At 40.4% G+C, this 13,661-nt stretch overlaps 1 pseudogene; it reads right to left on the bottom strand.

Moving 5' to 3' along the window:
• Positions 1–7,291: 7,291 nt before the first annotated feature.
• Positions 7,292–7,784, bottom strand: LOC122690512 (annotated as a pseudogene).
• Positions 7,785–13,661: the final 5,877 nt, after the last annotated feature.

Genomic DNA, 13,661 nt, shown 5'->3' with positions numbered 1-13,661 from the left:
CACTAATAATGCCCAGGAAATGAAAAGGCCCCCGCATTTTCCTTTAATTTTGTTTAGGAATGTGATTTCCTAACAGCAATCGAGTGCTATGGGCAGTGTTTCTCCTTCAGATTGTGTCACCTCAAAGTGCCATTCTTCACTGCATCCCCATGTACATAGTACATAAAAGAGTAGGCCTGAGGTCAGATAGCATTGTTTAATGCATTATGGCCTTTCTTGTAGAAGGCTTTGCAAATAATATCTCCCTCTTCTCTTCATCCTCATCTTTTCCTAAAATCACATGTGGTGCCAGTCCCTTTAGGAGACACATCGTACTGGAGGAACTGACTTTGCCTATAATGAGAAACCTTTATAAGGCCAGTCAACTTGATTTGTATCAAATGCCCTCTCTTCTGATAGTGGTGGGGGAGAAAGTCTTAGCAGCTTTCTTTCTATAGGAGCTCCTCCAGGTTTGTTTATTTTTTTTCTGTTATGATTTCTTTTTCATATAATAGTTTCATGTTATTTAGTGTGAATCCATTGTAGTGACTAGTCTTTGGGTATATTGTGTGTGTATGCTAGTCGCTCAGTTGTGTCCAGCTCTATGCGACTCTCTGGGCTGCAGCCCATCAGGCTCCTCTGTCCACAGGATTCTCCAGGCAAGAATACTCGAGTGGGTTGCCATTTCCATCTCCAGGGGATCTTCCTGACCCAGGGATTGAACCCAGGTCTCCTGCATTGAGGGCAGACTCTTTACCGTCTGAGCGACAAGGTATATTAATTGCATTCATTTCTGTGCCCCAAAAGCTGAGACCAGATGCTGGCACAGCATGGCTTCCATAAGGTGCTCATCCTGAGAGGGTGACCAGTTGGCAGCTTTATGTGACATCCACCTCTGCTCTTGACCTCTTCCTGTCCCCTGCGGGCATGGCAGACACTGTAAGCAGAGACACTTAAGGTTTATTATTTTGCAGTGTAACCAAATGTTGGGAGGTTAAGCATCCCATATTGTAATGGATGGCACAGACCCACAGAGCATGCTGATACACTCAACAGGCTTAGAAAGGACTATGTAACTATGATGGGGGTTCATGATATATATGTATATATATAACCCTTTTCTGTTTCTTTTCTCTTCTTTCTGCCTGTTAGCTTCAGAGTGCTCCAGAGTTCAGTCCTTGGTCCCTTCTTTATATTATACTCAACTCTTTCCCTCTCATCTGCCCCTGGGGAACTTAACTCCTATGGTTTTAAATACTATCTAATTGCTGACTACAATGGAATGTATATTCTAGCCTTGACCTCTACCCTGAACTTCATACTTATACATACAAGTTGTACATCCTACAGTTTACTTGTTTAACATGCAATTCAAATTGAGTGTGTTTGGTTTTTTTTATTTTAATTTTGTTATTGAGCTGTGATTAACATTCAATATTAAATTAGTTTCAAGTATACCATATAGTGATTCAGTATTTTTTACACATTATGAAATGATCACTACAACAAGATTAGTTACCATCTGTTATTCCTTCTTAAAAATATCTCTCCCCAAACCTACTTTACTCACAATCTCAGTTGAGGGCAATTCTGTTATTTCACTTGTTGAAGCCAAAAACCTTAGAGTTGTTCTTGGCTCTTGTTTTTCCTTCCTAAGCCTCATCAAAACTGCCAAGAAATTCTGTTAACTCTAACTTCAAAACACATCTGCTATATGCCCACTTTTCTCCAGCTTTACTGCTATCCTGGTTGGAGCCATGGTTATTATCTCTTGCCTGGATTATAGTAACACTCTCCTAATTAGTCTCTCCACTTCCAGTCTCAGGCCCCAGTAGATGATTTTCAACAAAACAGCTGAAGATAGCCTTTAAAATTTTAAGTCAGATTGCATTACTCTGCTCAACCCTTCCAATGCCTCCCTACTCCATTCTGAGTAAAAATCAAAGTTCTTACAGGGTCTAGCCCTCTGGTGCTGCTCCAACTTCATCTCCTTCTCCTCGTCCTCTCTAACTCAACTTCTGCTGCCCTGGCTTCTGCATTGCTCTTGGGGCACACCAGGCACACTTCTGCCTTAGGATTTCGCTTAGTGGTTTCTTCTGCTTAGAATACTCCTCATCCTAGACATCCACACAGCTGGATTTCCTTACCTTCTTTGTATCTTTGTACAGTTTAACTTTGCATTGTTTAGTCACTTAGTCATGTCTGACTCTGTGCAACCCTATGGGCTATAGCCTACCAGGCTTCTCTGTCCATGGGATTCTCCAGACACTGGAGTGGGTTGCCATTTCCTTCTCCGAGGGATGTTCCTGGCCCAGGAATTGAACCTACATCTCATCTCCTGCATTGGCAGGCAACTCCTTTACTCCTGAGCCAGCAGGGAGCCCCAGCGTTTCTTTAGTATCTTTACATTGGTCATCCCTTTTTGAGTTGCAGTTCGCTTTTCCCATCTGGCCATCCCACTGGTTCCTTCTGTACTATTTTTAAAAAATTACTTTTTACTGAGGTAACATTGATTTACAACATCATGTGAGTTTCATGTGTACAACATTATATTATTCCTTCTATATATAAACATTTTTTTTGAAAGTTGCTCAGTCGTGTTTGACTCTTTGCAACCCCATGGACTATACAGTCCATGGAATTCTCCAGGCCAGAATACTGGAGTGCATAGCTGTTCCCTTATTTGGGGCATCTCTCCAACCCTGGGATCAAACCCAGGTCTCCCACATTGCAGGCAGCTTCTTTACCAGCTGAGCTACCACAACATGCTCACCACCAAAAATTTATAGTTTCCATTCATCACCATACAGTTGACCTCCCTTTACCCATATCACCCTCACCCTGTCCCAGCATCCCCTCTGGTAATCTTCGTTGTGTTCTGTGAACATACACACACACCACATCTTTTGTATCCATTCATTCATTGATGGGCACTTATATTGTTTCTGTATCTTGGATTTTGTAAATAATACTGCAGTGAACATACTTGTACATATACCATTTCAAACTAGTGTTTTTGTATTGTTTGAATAAATACCAAGAGTGGGATAGCTTGATCATATGGTAGTTCTATTTATAATTTTTGAGGTATCCTCATACTGTCTTCCATAGTGGCTGCATCAATTTACATTCCCATTAACAGTGTATGAGAGTTCCCTTTTCTCCACATCCTTTCCAGTTCTTGTTATTTCTTATATTTTTGATAACAGTCATTCTAACAGGTGTGAGGTGATAGCTCATTGTGGTTTTAATTTGCATTTCCCTAATAGTGAGGAATACTGAACACCTTTCCATGTGCATGTTGGCCATCTGTATGTCTTTGGAAAGATGCCTATTCAGCTCCTCTGTCCAATTTTTAATCAGGTTTTTCGGGATTTTTTGGTGTTGAGTTATGAGTTCTTTACTCTCTGCATTCCTTTTATCACTGTTTGATTGTACTTAGCACTCCCTAGCAGGCTACATAGTTCAGGTGTTATCTTTATTGTTTATTGTCTGTATCTCAAACCCCAAATAAAAGCCCCATCGGACTGCGTTTCCAAGTTAAGACACTGGGACATGTGATACATAAGTAATATATCAAATAGTTGACTTCCTCAAAAGGACCTTTGAAATATTTGGGATGCAAATATCTCTCAGCATGAACAGCCTTTAATGGTCTAGTACAGGCTACATACAGTTTAGGGGGGATTCCTTCCCAGACGTGTCTGTTACTAGTTGAGTTGATAATGAGTTAAATTGTTTCTGGTATTTTAATTCAGCCTCTGAGCTCTCTTGAGATATTTTGGACAAAGTCCAAGGTTCTTAAATGTGGGTCATTTTCATCTAGGTATCAGCTTTCAACTCATAGGGTACTTGACTACATAAATCAATTAAAGAAGAAGAAGAAGGAAATATGAGCTGTAAAATATTGACTCACAAGGTGTCTGCAAATGACCCTGGATTTAATATTATTTGGGGCCAACTTGTCTCTGATGGCCTCAATAATTGGGCAAAACTGTTCAAATAGTGTTCAGTCCTTCCTGGCTTTGGTAATAATGACCAGAGATTAATGGATCAAAAAATCATAATCATATTCGTGAAGATGGGTCTGTGTATTGATCATAAAGTTATGAAAACATCATTGCTTACCTTAAGTATGTCAGGCCTGGGATAAAATTATAGACACCACTGGAATAAATGAAAAGTTCCAGGCAAAATGCATCTGATTTATATGTGGGAAGAGCCACATATACCTTGTGGCCAGGGATCATCCTGAGAAACTTAGAGCAAGCTTCCCTGTTGTTCTGTTACAGGGCAAAATAGGAGGCAATTTTTTTTCAGGATTGGGCTTCTCTTGTGGCTCAGCTGGTAAAGAATCTGCCTGCAATGTGGGAGACCTGGGTTCAATCCCCAGGTTGGGAAGATCCCCTGGAGAAGGAAAAGGCAACCCACTCCAGTATTCTGGCCTGGAGAATTCCATGGACTGTATAGTCCATGGGGTCACAAAGAGTTAGACACGACTAAGTGGCTTTCACTTACTTGCACTTTTTTCAGGATAGCAGGTGGCAAATTCTCAATCAGTGTGAAAGTGGAACTTAATCAAAATTAATACCTTTAACAAATTTATTAAGCACCTACTAAGTAGCTTGAATGTGTGAATTACCCAGGGATTTAGCATTCTAATTCAGTGGGTCTGGGGTAGGGCCAAAGAGCCTACATTTCTCACCAACTTCCAGTTGATATTGATTATACTGGTCCCAGGCTCACTTTTGAGTAGTAAGGACCAATATTATAAACTTTTATTCTCTTGAAACATTGTCCGATACTACTCCTCTCGCAAGATTGCCCCAGGATTACTTGTTCTTGTGTATGTGTGTTTAGTCCTATGCAGTTTTGCCACCCATGTATGTTTGTAGATTCACCATCACAGTAAACATATAGAACAGTTCCATCATTCCCAAAATCCCCACCCCACAACATTGCTAACCTCTGGCAACTGCTAATCTGTTACCATCTCTACAATTTTGTCATTTTGAAAATGTTATATAAATAGAATTATGCAGTATGTAACCTTTTGAGATTGGTGCTTTCACTTTGTGCTTCTTCGGAGAGTCATCTAGATTTTTGCCTGTATCAACAGATCATTCCTTTCTATTGGAGAGAAGTGTTCCTTGGGATTAAAGTACCACAGTTGGTTTAACCTGTCACCAGTTGAAGGATATCAGGGTTGTGTGTCCATTTTCAACTATTAGAGGTAAACTGCTCTGAACCTTTGTCTACAGATTTTTGTGTGAACTTAAGTTTTCATTTCTTTGGGTGAATAACCAAGATTGCAGCTGCAGGGTGATACGGCTTCGCTGGTAGCTCAGATGGTAAAGAATCTGCCTGTAATGCAGGAGACCCCGGTTCAATTCCTGGGTCAGGAAGATCCCCTGGAGAAGGGATAGGATACCCACTCCAGTATTCGTGGGCTTCCCTGTGGCTCAGCTGGTAAAGAATCCATCTGCATTGTGGGAGACCTGGGTTCAATCCCTAGTTTGGGAAAATCCCCTGGAGGAGGGCATGGCAACCCACCCCAGTATTCTTGTCTGGAGAATCCCCATGGACAGACGAGCCTGGTAGGCTACAGACTATGGGGTTGCAAAGAGTTGTTCACAACTGAGCGACTAAGCACACACACGCACACACACACGGTACTTTTATGTTTAATTTTATATGTAAGTGCCAAATTGTTACCCAGCAAGGCTGCATAGTTTGATATTCCCACTAGCAAAGTTTGAGTGTACCAGTTTCTCCTCATCCTTGCCAGCATTTGGTGATGTCACTATTTTTTTTTAAATATATTAGCACACACTTCTTTTTATTACATTGAAATTAGTCAACGGTCTAACAACAAAAGGGCTGCTTATGGAATGCTGTTATGTTAAACTTTACTTATAGGATGTTAAACCCTTAGAACTAAGCTTTTCTGTATAGTTGCTGCTACAAAAGGTGGTTTTACACAAACACTAAATTAAAAAACAAAAACAAAAAAGCTTCAGAACACGATGAATTACTTTTATTTTGGTATGCATCCACATCTCAGCATTTAGTGATCCTGAACAAAAAAGTGAAAAAATGCAGCAGTTTGCCAGGGATTTTGGCAATCTCTCATGCACACTGAGTTTTTCCTTAATCCCTGTTGAGGACCATGAGAAGCAGCACCAAAACCAAAGTATACACCAACCAAGGTTCTTTTTGTTCCAGTTGTCAGATTCCAAACTAGACCCAGATGGATTGCAAAGATGAGCAAGTGAGAGCGCTGTTTAAAACTTCTTGAAATTGTAAAAGCAATTACAGGAAAAGAAAATTCATTTAGAGGGATTGTGTGTGCTGACAGGAGTCTTCTATTGCCTTTCTCCAAGTTTATCCACCAAAGACTTTGAGAGCTGGCAGGTCTGAGTAACTCTGGTGATTGTTCTCTTCACCTCATCAAAACATGAGCAAAAACCACTACAATATTGTAAAGTAATTAGCCTCCAACTAATAAAAATAAATGAAAAAAAAAAAAAGAAAACGCATCAGCCAATGATGACAGCAGAGAGCGGCAGGGCTGAAAACCCTTTATTCCCATTATTCAAATCCCAGGCTGGTGGAGAGTAAATAAAGTGGTTGTAAAGCTAAATGAGGAAGATCAGAGACTGTTTCCAACCTCACCTGATGGCTTCTGGCCAAAGCAAGGAGGTGTCATGGAAAGTATTGGATGGTGATGGTGCAAAAAGGAACTTGAGGAGGAGGAAGGATAAAGCAGCACCTCTTGGTTACGGTAGGGAGAGAAGTGCTATGGGAAAAGCCCTGAATTCCTCACCAAAGGCTAACTTCAGAGGGGAGCAGAGTGAGTTACGATCTATGCTTTGGTCATGGGTGGTAGTGGAGAGTGAGGAGAAGGATAATGGCTTGAAGGAGTCATCATTTAAGACTTAAAGAAACCAGGAGGGGATGGGGGAAAAGGCAGAGATCCCAGGCCATGTAATCAGCAGCAAGGATGAGTTAGATGTGACTAGTTAGATCTAACAATTGAGTTAATTGTGCCCTGCTGGTTGTGACGGGAATCAATTTAAATATACTTTCTTGGACCCAGAAGTTCAACTTTGTGGATTGTGGATAGTGGTTACACTTGACAGATTTATTTGTTATAGCACAACTTATACATTTCACATGGACACAAAATTAGTGTCATTTACAGTGTCTGAGAATAAATTGCCTTTGAATGGGCACTTCCTTTCCAGTAATTTGAGGTCTTCAAGATGTATCTAGAAAATTTACTACTTGGGGAAAAAAAAGTGAAAACTGCTTAAATCTCATGGGGGATATGGGAGGGCGTGTGGTTTTTTTCTTTTGAATTAACTACTATATAACACTGTCCTTCAGGCAGCTGAGGAAGTTTCATATTTTCTTTAGACATTAGGTGCCAAAGCTCTTGTAGGATAACTTTGATGCTGGATGAATTTTGCCATTTTGCTAGTACTGATATGGCTCTTGGGTCCACAACTCCATTGAAACTATTAACTCCATCTATATTAATTTTTGTTACAAATCTTACAAAAGGGCACGCTTCTAGGCATTTAGGTCCACATCCTAGTTCAAGGCTGTATATTCAGTTTTCACAGATTGTTCTTGGGGGCCCAGTTATCACTCCTGTCCATCTTGTAAGTGTCATGTGTAGGTCATTTTCTAGACCCCAGCTAACTGCCATCTCCTAATACTTTCTGACGTTTTTCGAGTTCTAACCATTGAAAATTGCAAGAGGCCTTTACTCCTGAGCCTGTGGTGGCTGCCAACTGCATTGCTGTCACTCTTTCACTAGTTTTTCCTTATTTTAGTAATTCTAATAGATATATAGTGATATCTCAAAGTGGTTTTAATTTGCCTAATGGTTAATGATGTCAAACATCTTTCTTATGCTTCTTTGTCATTTGAATATTATCTTTAGTTAAATGTCTGTGTTTATCCCAGTTTCTCACTGAATTTTTCTTTTGTTGTTTCTATTGATTTTAATAGTTCTTCATATGTTCTAGATACTGCCACTTTGTCATATACTTCTTTAGAACTGTTTTCTCTCAGTCTTAAGCTTGCATTTCATCTTCTTCACAGAGTCTTTTTGCAGAGCAAAGGTTTATAATTTTAGTGAGGTCCAGTTTATCATTTTTTCCTTTTATGGATTATGCTTTGGATATCATGTTTAACAATAGCTCGCCTACATCTGATCCCAAAGAATTTCCATTATTTATTTTCTCATAAATATTTTATAATTTTAAGTATTACATTTAAATCCTTGAACATTTTGCACTTTTTTTTTTTTGGTATAAGGTGTGAGATTTAGCTCAGATCTTATTACACCTCTTGAGGTATAGCATGAGATCCAGGTGGGTGTTATGTTCAGTTTCCCACTAGACTCCACTAGTATCACCCTTAAAAAAGTGGAGCAGGGCATTTACACCTCACTGCAGACAGCTGAAGTTAAGTTCAGTCAGCCCTTCCCTCTGCTGACATCTTCCCAGCAAATGTGTGACACTGATTTTTACTGCCTTGTTGATTCTGAGTGAATGTGGAAGCTCAGCAGCTCCCTGCTGGGCCCCGCTGACACTACATGAGGAAAGGGAAATAGAGTGTCTGCCAGCTCCACTTCTCATCACCTCATCTACCTCATTGCTAGTGAGTAGGAGGTGAGACGCTCTTCCCCACTGTGCTCCACAGACACAGGGAAAGGACTGTGAAGCTTGGTGGGGACCAGCTCTGCCTCATACTACCTCATTTAGTCTTGTTTCTTTCAGGAAGATGTGGACAGTCTGTTCACTGCTGGATCCTACTGACACCATCCTGAGTGGGAGGGAGAATGATAATAATACCTGCTCTGACTGGTGTGGATGGAAGATCAGATCCCTACTCAGCTTCGCCAATACTTTTCCTGCAGGGGAATCATTGGTGGACTTCCCAGGTGCCTCAGCAGTAAGGAATCCGCCTGCCAATGCAGGGGGCATGGGTTTGATCTCTGGGGGGGGGAAGATCACCTGGGGGAGGAAATGGCAACCCATCTTTTAATTTTTTATTTAATTTTTAAAAATTTCCCCAGTATTCTTGCCTGAGAAATCCCATGAACAGAAGAGCCTGGTGGGCTACAGTCCACGGGGTCACAAAAAGTTGCACACAAGTGAGCAACTAAACAGCCAAAACCGCAACAACAAGGGGGATATGTGCACAGCCTGCCTCTGCCAAGCAGAGTATAGATGACTAGCTCCCCACTTAGTCCTGCCAGCTCCACTGGGCAGGGGAATCAGAGGGCTGCCACCTCTCTGTGGTACAGGGGGGAGTTGCAGAATGAAAGATCAGCTTGCGCTTGCTCCAGTGGAACTGTGGGGAAGGGGTACAGTTTTTCCATTGTTCCATTTATTTTGGGCTGGAATAGGGTGGCTGTTTCGGAGAAGGCAATGGCACCCCACTCCAGTACTCTTGCCTGGAAAATCCCATGGACAGATGAGCCTGGTAGCCTGCAGTCCATGGGGTCGCGAAGAGTTGGACATGACTGAGTGACTTCACTTTCACTTTTCACTTTTATGCATTGGAGAAGGAAATGGCAACCCACTCCAGTGTTCTTGCCTGAAGAATCCCAGGGATGGGGTCGCACAGAGTCGGACACGACTGAAGTGACTTAGCAGTAGTAGTAAGGTGGCTATTGCAAAAAAGGTTTCTGTTGTTAAGGTACCCATTTTCTGGGCCTCTATCTAGGGGAATCAGTTTTTTTGTTTTGATTTGTTTCATTTTAATCTGTGCTTTTTTGGATTGGAGGCTTTTGTGGAATGGTGTTTGAGAAGTGATAAGAAAACCCAGGAAACTCACTGCCATGTTGTTCTTCAAGCCCCTGCAGTTTAAACCTTCACAGAAGAGACTGCTGTGGAAAGGAACTGGCTTGCTCTGGGTTGTTACTGAGGACCAGTCCTTTCTCTCAGCCATGGATATTGCATTCTCTGAACCTGAGGGCCCAGCTGTGACACTTTCGTTGTTTCCCATTAAAATTCTCTTTAATAAGGATTGAGAGGAGTAAGGCTTCAGTTCGGGCAGTCATCCTGGTAGCTCCAAGAGGTGCTATCGACCTCTGAGGGGTTACATGGGATGACAGAAAAGGAAGCTCTGGCCTGCCTCCTTGTAGCTACATCATATCTTTAAAAAAAAAAAATAAAAGAGCTACTGGCTTCTCTTTTTGCTTCTGAATGTGGTCTTTGCCAACACCCTTCCAAGTCCAGTATGCTTTATGTTCCTTATTACTGAGCTCATATTTTTTAAAATGCTCCCCTCTAGAAAGGTCCTGGCAATAAATGATTGAACTTCATAGAATTTATTTATTTATTTTAGAATTAAAAAAAACACACACACATTTGGCTGGGCTGGGTCTGAATTGAGGCATACAGGGTCTTTGATCTTGCAACACGTGGGATCTGTTGTTGCAGCATGTGAGATCCAGTTCCCTGACCAGGGATTGAACACAGGCTCCTGTATTGGAAGTGTGGAGTCTTAGCCACTAGACTGCCAGGGAAGTCCTTCGTAGAATTTATTCTTAGCTTCTTGCCCCTCAGTTCATGTCCTCTCTGCCCACTCTTAGGATAACTCAGAGTGCCCAGTGTTTTATGACACTGCATTTTTAACATCTTTTTATGAAATAGAGAAATGTGGCAGGCTTGTAGAAATATCTGACAAGCTTTGGTGTTTAAAGCACCTATGAAAACACTTTTTAGATTCATTAATAGTTTATCAATAAATAGTTAGAACTTACATGTAAATTTCTCAAATGTTTTTTAGAGAAAGTGTAAGTTCTTGCTCTGTATCAGATATAACAGAATCATAAGACACACAAGAAAATCAACCAAGTCATCTAGACTTAATAGTAAAATTCAAACACCAATGCCATTTATAATGGGAAATCTGAATTTTTTTTTTAATTTATGAAGCAACGTTATCTTTTCTAACTATACATGGAGATGAGGGCTCAAAAGATCACACAATCCAAACTTCATTTGGAGATGAGGAAATATGCTCAGAGGACGTAAATGGCTTGTCCAAGATCACAGACCCAATTAATTCTGAATTAAGATTCATATCTCTTAATTCTTGGACCAATATTATTTTCATTACGTCAGTGGTTCTCACATTTTAGGGTACATTAGAATCACCTAGAATGGCATGTTTAAAAACAGACTGCTGGGTCCCACCCTCAGAGTTTCTGATTGAGTTTTTAGAGTATAACATAAAAACTTACATCTCATACCAGATTCCACACAGCTGCTGATGCTGCTGCTCTCAGGGACCATTCTTGAGAACAGCTGAATTGCTGCATTTTCCTCTATTTCTATTCTATTTTACTTTAATGAACATCTTTATTTTTACCTTTATATCTTGGATAACTTTAAAAACACACAAAAGTGGACCAGAGACTATGTATAAGGAATCCTTATCAAACACCATCAGCCATCCAACAGTGGCCAATCTAAAGAACCTGACATAACACTTTAATCTTTACGCACTTTTGTCTGAGAGACAGATATTCTTAGATGTCAAAAAGGTCTAATAAGTATAAGTTCTTGTATTATAACTCTAGTATTTTTCAGTTTGTGGTTTTATTTAATGTAGGCTGTCTTTACAACTTTAAGAAAAGATGGAGACAATGGTTTAACAGCTTCCATATTACAAGGAAGGAAAAATAAAAATGCTCACATGGTTCTTACATGATTCACCCAGGACTCATACTTAAGTCTGACTCTAGAATTTATTAATAACTTGCTAATCATCATCATTCAGTTGCTTTAATTAAAGCCAAACTCATCTGATTTAAGACAAAGACACTATCTTAGTCCATTTTGCTGTAATAGAATGTCATAGGCTGGGTGACTGTAACAACATTTATTCTCACAGTTCTAGAGACTGGTAAGTTCAAGCTCAAGGCTCTGGCAGATTCAATGTCTTGTGAGAGCCTACTTCTTGCTCATAAACAGCCATCTTGCTATCCCAAATGTTAGAAGGATGAGGGGTCCCTCTGGAATCTCTTTTATAAATGTCACTAATCCCATTCATGAGGTTCTACTCTCATGACCTAATCACCTCCCAAAGGCCTTACTTCCAAATACTACCATAATGGGGATTAGGGTTTCAAAATATGAATTTGGGGAGGATGCAAACATTTAGTCTATTAGTCAGTCATTTAATTCAGTCGCTCAGTGGTGTCTGACTCTTTGTGACCCCATGGACTGCAGCACACCAGGCTTTCCTGTCTATCACCAACTCCCAGAGCTTACTCAAACTCATGTCCATTGAGTCAGTGATGCCATCCAACCATCTCATCCTCTGTTGTCCCCTTCTCCTCCTGCCTTCAATCTTCCCCAGCATCAGAGTCTTTTCCAGTGAGTCAGTTCTTTACATCATGTGGCCAAAACTTTGGGCCTTCATCTTCAGCATCAGTCCTTCCAATGAATATTCAGGACTGATTTCCTTTAGAATTGACTGGTTTGATCTCCTTGCTGTCCTAGGGACTCTCAGGGTCTTCTCCAACACCACAGTTCAAAAGCATCAATTCTTTGGCACTCAGCCTTCTTTATGGTCCAACTCACATCCATACATGACTACTGGAAAAACCACAGCTTTGACTAGATGGACCTTTGTGGGCAAAGTAATGTCTCTGCTTTTTAATATGCTATCTAGGTTGGTCATAGCTTTTCTTCCAAAAAGCAAGTGTCTTTTAATTTCATGGCTGCAGTCACCATCTGCAGTGATTTTGGAGCCCAAGAAAATAAAAGTCTGTCACTGTTTCCACTGTTTCCCCATCTATTTGCCATGAAGTGATGGGACCAGATGCCATGATCTTAGTTTTCTGAATGTTGAGTTTTAAGCCATCTTTTTCACTCTCCTCTTTCACTTTCATCAAGGGGCTCTTTAGTTCTTCTTTGCTTTCCGCCATAAGGGTGGTGTCATCTACATATCTGAGGTTATTAATATTTCTCCCAGCAATCTTGATTCCAGCTTGTGCTTCATCCAGCCTGGCATTTTGCATGATGTACTCTGCATATAAGTTAAATAAGCAGGGTGAAAATATATAGCCTTGACGTACTCCTTTCCCATTCAGTCTATAGCAGGCACATAACTGACTGCACTTATTATATATATGTGGCCAGTAATGGTGGTACAGTATTAGTACTTGTGAGGAAATGGTAAGTGGTTGGTGGCCCAGGAATATTCAGACCTTCTTGTGGAGTGAAAGTGGCTGTATTTCCAGTCAAACTTCCAGTGACATTAATTGCCATAAGGATTTCAGCATCACCACCTGATGCAATGTTCATGCCAGAGTATGGAGTTCTCCATTCATTTAGGACCTGAATCTCACTGAGTCTGTCTCTTGCTTTCAGAAATGTAGATAGTATTTGCCATTTATGTGCCTCCAACAAATTGTGAAGTTTAATGTGCTATCAAGAGCTTTTTAGATGAATATTCAAATATAGTACCATGTGTCTCTAAATAGTTCCCTATATTATACATTTATGAATAGTTCATATGCAATTATGATCCAATCATCAGAAATATAAAAGTAGAAAATACCTACATGTGTTAAATAAAATGCCACTCAGCATTGGCATCTGATGAAATCTTATCCTAAACTCCAAATCCTTACACTGATCAAACAG

Source organism: Cervus elaphus, chromosome X, assembly GCF_910594005.1.
Source record: "Cervus elaphus chromosome X, mCerEla1.1, whole genome shotgun sequence".
NCBI lineage: Eukaryota > Metazoa > Chordata > Mammalia > Artiodactyla > Cervidae > Cervus > Cervus elaphus.
The sequence above is the reverse complement of the archived record's forward strand: the minus strand, read 5'-3'. Positions and strand labels throughout refer to the sequence as shown.